Here is a 5,648-nt window from a genome sequence, read left to right as displayed (position 1 = left end):
ATTTTATTGACAAAGTGAACTGGGTATTGAGAAGGTGCTGGGATCAAGATTTTTTTGATCAAATTGATCTGTTTTCACTTTGACAATAAAGAGTCCTTTAATGTTGATCAACATCAAAAAAGCCAAATTAAATCAACTTCAGTGTTCAAGTTCAGTGTTGTATGACAGTGAAACATGAAAATGTCCAAACTTTTTGGACTGACATTGAGAATATGTCGAGTGTTGACTAGTATGTACTAGGCACGTTGTATACCATTTATTGAATTAATAATCATTTGTGGTTCTGCTTGCAGAGGTAAATATTTGATGTATGTTGACATATTTTTTTAATACTGTTCATTGATGGTTCTGCTACATGACAAAATACTATATTCATTGATCTTCATTTTGTGTAATTTTATAGCATTATTTGACTGAATATTTATAATCACCAATCTGGGTGAAATGCAGTGTCTTTGCCTTTTCTCCTCACAAGAGTTTTACCAGAAGATATCTCCTTAATCAACCACCCTCCAACACTGCTCTGATTTTTCATGACTCCTTCATTTGGCTCCAAGATCTTTCCTCTGACTTTCCCATTGCCTACACATTTACACCATCAGCTTCATCTCTACCTCACACCGCTTACTTGGGGTTAGAGGCAATAACATCTGCAGTCATTTTCAGTGAGTCAATCCAAGCCAGTATGCAAGTGACCACATACCCAGTTCAACAGATGTAAGCAGAGGTGAAGATCTTGTTAACTAATACTCTGTGCATTTCACAAGATATCAATATGGTTTTGGAAAACACAATACATTCTTGTTGCTTTTTTATTGTATCAATGTTTATTTGTCTTTATTCTAATGGTAGTGTTTTCATGTGCAGATTAATATTTGCTGCACAGATAACTAATTTCAGAAATACAGGACTTTTCTTGGGTGTTGTGACCTGGAGAGTCCCAGAAGCATAAAGGCTCCAAAAGCACTTTCAAGATTGCTCTCTTGGATGGGGAAATACAGTCAAACCTAAACTAGATGCCAGAAAGGGCCAGAAAAATGTTTATAAAAAAACATCTTTTGACTTTCAGTAGCATACCAGCCTCATACTTGACCATTGATTCCTAGATAGGTGTAGTAATTATCCAGATCATAGGTACAGGAAAGGAAAAAGGAAGCCTCGTAGGGTCTGCCCAGGATTTCTTGTAAATGGTTAACCATGTGAAGCCACACATCTGGAGCCTTACCAGTGTGCAAGGTTTTACTGTATTTGGTACAGTAAAAACAACAAACACTACTCTTCCTAGCACATTCACAATGAACCTCCAGGTTCTATGGAAGGCCCTCCCATAAATAGGGTTGAGGGCTGTTCCTGACAGTGATTGGCAAATGGCCCGCAACGTTTTGGGACCATACACAAAACACAAGAGACGTAAGCTGGCTACGTGCAAATAAATAAGAATAATGTACATAATAAATAACAGAAACATTAATACAAATAAATGACATAAAAATAGGCATAATAGACCTGAAACATGACTTTGAACTCCAGCCAGGGGTGATATGCTGGCTGAAACATGATACTGAGCAACCTTAGATTTTTGCAAAATATTTTATTTGTTCTCAGAATTAAATGGTTTGTGAACCTAATGATTAATTGCATCACAGCACCACCAAAAAAAGAATCCTCCACAATCTATAGTTTTAATGCCAGTACTGTACCATAAACATCAGAAAAGCAGAACCTGAAAGAAAAACAAAAATAAAAGCTCTCAGATTAAGTACTACATGTAATCAACCTGGGTCTGTTTTTTGTTGGTCCCCAACTGTTCTCATTACATATACAATGTTAAAAATAAAGAATAGGTCTGGTTCACTATAAATTCCACTCTCTAATTGCCAATTTAGGGAACTACTGGACAGTACATTACAGCTTAATGAGCACTCTATCATAATAGCCTTCACAACGCTACTAGCTCACCGCCTTATTCTGCTCAATTTGAGGAGTCCATTCCAACTATCACAAAGCAATGGGAAAATGATGTTATGTATTACTTAAAATTCTTTCAGTTTGTGGCTAGCCTTCAACAAATGCTCAACAAATCCTTAGTTAACACCCTCCTAAAAGTTATCAAAATAATCACTTACCATTCTTAACTACTGATAACCCTCTGTCCTTTTTTACATTTCGAACTCTCTTTGTGCTGTATTGATACCTTGAAATCAGCAAAATGTATATGATATACTATTACTTCAGAATCAGAATTCATTTTATTGGTCAGTTACACTAATGTGTAGTAGGAATTTGTCTTGATAGTATTGGTACATATACTAGGACAGCGCAGAATACAAAAGATAAATATAAGAAGATAAAATACAAAATGATAAAATATGATAAAGCATACAAGGGCAATACAAAAAAAAAATTAAAGAGATAGGATTAAAATGTCCAGACAGTCTAGTGTACAGGTATACATAGATACAGAGTATAAGCTCAGACCTGATTAGTAAGAACTGCACGTGGAAAAAAACTGTTTAGGTGACAGGTCATTTTAGCTTTTACTGCGTAAAGACATGTGCCAGAGGGTAGTCTTTGGAACAGGTGATGCCCTGGGTGATCAGCAATGATATTTGCAGCACCCTTTTCTTACACTGGACTCATATAAGACTTCAATGTGTTGTAAGTTACAGCCTATGATCTTTTCACAGGCTCTTATGACACACTGACACACTGCAGATTGGCCTTAGCCTGAAGAGAGGCAGCACCAAACCAGACAGTTATAGATGAGGTCAGACTGGACTCGATGATGGCTGCGTAGAATTAGGCCAATATTGCTTAAGGGAGATTTAATTTCCACAGCTCAGACAAAAAGAACATTCTCTAATGGGCTTTCTTAATAATGCATGTGATGTTATTGTTCCACTTAAGGTTTTGTGACAGCACATTGCCCAGAAACTTAAATGATTCTGTCATTCCAATGGCTGAGCCATTTATAGCAGGTGATAGGTGAGCAGGTGACTGTTTTCTGAAATCTATGATCATCACCTGAGTTTTCTGAATGTTAAGGTCCAAATTATTATGGCTGCACCACAATGTCAGATTTTCCACCTGTTGTCTGTTTATGAACTCATCATTATTTGAAATAAGTTCTATTAGCGTTGTGTCATCTGCAAATTTAAAATGTTTGACAGACAAATCACCAGAGGTACAGTCATTTCTTTAAAGTGATAAAGAGTAATGGGGAAAGGACACATCCCAGTTGTTTACCAGTACTAAGGGTTAATGGGTCAGACATGTGTGTGCCAAACGACATGCACTTTTTCCTATCTGTAAGAAAATCTGTGATCCAGTGACAGATTGAACTGGGCAGGTTGAACTGGGTGAGTTTCTTATGTAGGAGCTCTGGGATGATTGTACTGAAAGTAGAACTAAAATCCACAAACAAGATCCTCACATGTGTCCCTGGCTTATCAAGGTGTTAGTAAATAAAGCTAACATATAAATTCATTGCATCATCCACAGACCAGTTGGCTCTGTATTCAAACTGAAATGGGTCTAAGAAGTCTTTTGTAGCATTCTTGAGGTGATTCAGAATAAGGCATTCCGAGGTTTTCATTACCACAGAGGTTAAACCTACTGGTCTATAGTAATTTAAGCCTATGAACTTTGATTTCTTTGCTACTGGAATGATGGTGGAGGTCTTGAAACAGGCAGGAATAATGCACAGATCCAGAGATTGGTAGAAGATGCCTGCAAATACTGTAGACAACTGGTCTGCACAGTGCCTGAGTATGGAAGAGGAAATAAGGTCCGGGCCTGCAGCTTTTTAAATATTTTGCTTTTTGAATAAGCTGCAGAAGTATTTTGCAGTGATGACAGGAGTTGGGAGATGAGAAGAAGAGGAGTGTAGAGTAGTAACAATGAGACCGTCATTTAGGTTTTTGTGTCAATGTCTTTCAAAGAGACCATAGAACTGATTTAACTAATTATCTAGACTGGAATCAGCAGAACTATTTTGCTTGCTTCTTGTAGTTAGTGACCTGTTTAAGGTCACTCCAGACGGATGAGCTGTCATTTGCAGATAATTGTTCCTACAGCTTATCTGCTTTTCATACTTTGGATCCCTTTCTCCAATGTATACTTGGCTTTCCATTATTCCTCATGATTGCCAAATCTGAAAGCACCCTCTTTGTCCTGGCTTTGTTGTATGAGCTCTGTGGTGAACCAAGGCTTGTCATTGCTTAACTTCACAATTGTTTTTGTTGGAGTGCAAACATCTTCACAAAACTAATAATATGAAGTTATAGCAAGTTATAGTATATTTGTTCATGTTGAAGGTTTTAGTTTTGAAGGCACTCCAGTCTGTACATTCAAAGCAGTCCTGAAACTCCTCCATTGCTGTGCTGGTCCACTTTCTAAGAGTTCTTTTGAATGGCTTTCCATTTTTTCAGCTTTTGTTTCTGAGCAGAAATAAGATGAATCATAGAATGGTCAGAATTACCAAGATAAGCATCCTTAATAGCTGCATAGCAGTGATCTAGGCCATTTCCATCTCTGGTAGGGTATTTTATTTGCTGTTGATATTTAGGAAAGACCTGGTTAAAACTGACATGGTTAAAATCAACCACAATAATGATTTGCGTATCTGGGTCTGAGTCTCAGCATGGCAAAATTTATTTACATTATTTTAGTGCAAAGTCTAAATTGATAAGATCAACAGGGAGAATTTAGTAAAAACAAACCCTTTATTTTAATATTGTAAAAAACTTTATATAAATTAAGCTCTATAAAAAATAAAATACTGTAACCACAAGGGGGCAGCAGAGAGCCCCAAACCACAGACACTGTAAAGCACCACACATTGATAGGATAAAATAAAAGATTTTCATTCCTTTCCCAGGCCCCTCTTCACAATCCTCTCAATAACGAGCCACAATTATACAATAAACTACAGTAAACCAACAATTCTTCCTCCTTCTTCATCTCCACTGAGTTTTGCTCTGTCTCTGTACTCTGACTTATCCATGTGTGGCAGCGGGCTTCCTTTTAAGCCAGACATGGGAATGTTTCTGGGACAATATCCCATCTTCCAGAAAGCATTTCCAGGCCATAATGGAAGTAAAGAGGTCCTCCCCTGACAGCACCCCTACAGAGTTGCACTTTTTCCCTAGCACCCCTGCGGTTTTCCCAACCAGATTCTCATACAAAGACCACTACCACCTAGTGTATGAGTGATGGAACCACTCCTAAGTTCTGGCTTCCACTGGTCCACCCATTACTTTATACTGGCTGGGCACAGAGTTATCTTTCCACCCAGCCAGCCAATCCGTCCATCGTTCCACTCAAGCCTCCCCATGCTCTCAATTAGTGAAAAAGTTGAATCAAATGTAATAAATGTAAAATGCATATAGTAATACAAACAAATTACACAACATAGTATTTAAAAAAACAAAGTAAAAGTGCACAAAATAGAATTAAAAAATGTTAATAACAGTACTACTGTAACTTTCAAAATGGCTGTTTGAGGGCTTTATCTACAGAAATCCAGCCACTGTCTCCTCCTAATTCAAAGACCTTCCTATAGTTCATGCTATTGAAGATAGAGCTCTGGTCTGAAAGTCTCTCCTGGCACATGGATGATCTTAAGTAAAATTTAATTGGACTTAAAG

The sequence above is a fragment of the Polypterus senegalus genome, chromosome 5, assembly GCF_016835505.1.
Source record: "Polypterus senegalus isolate Bchr_013 chromosome 5, ASM1683550v1, whole genome shotgun sequence".
Taxonomy (NCBI): Eukaryota; Metazoa; Chordata; class Cladistia; order Polypteriformes; family Polypteridae; genus Polypterus; species Polypterus senegalus.
This window is presented reverse-complemented; position numbering follows the sequence as displayed.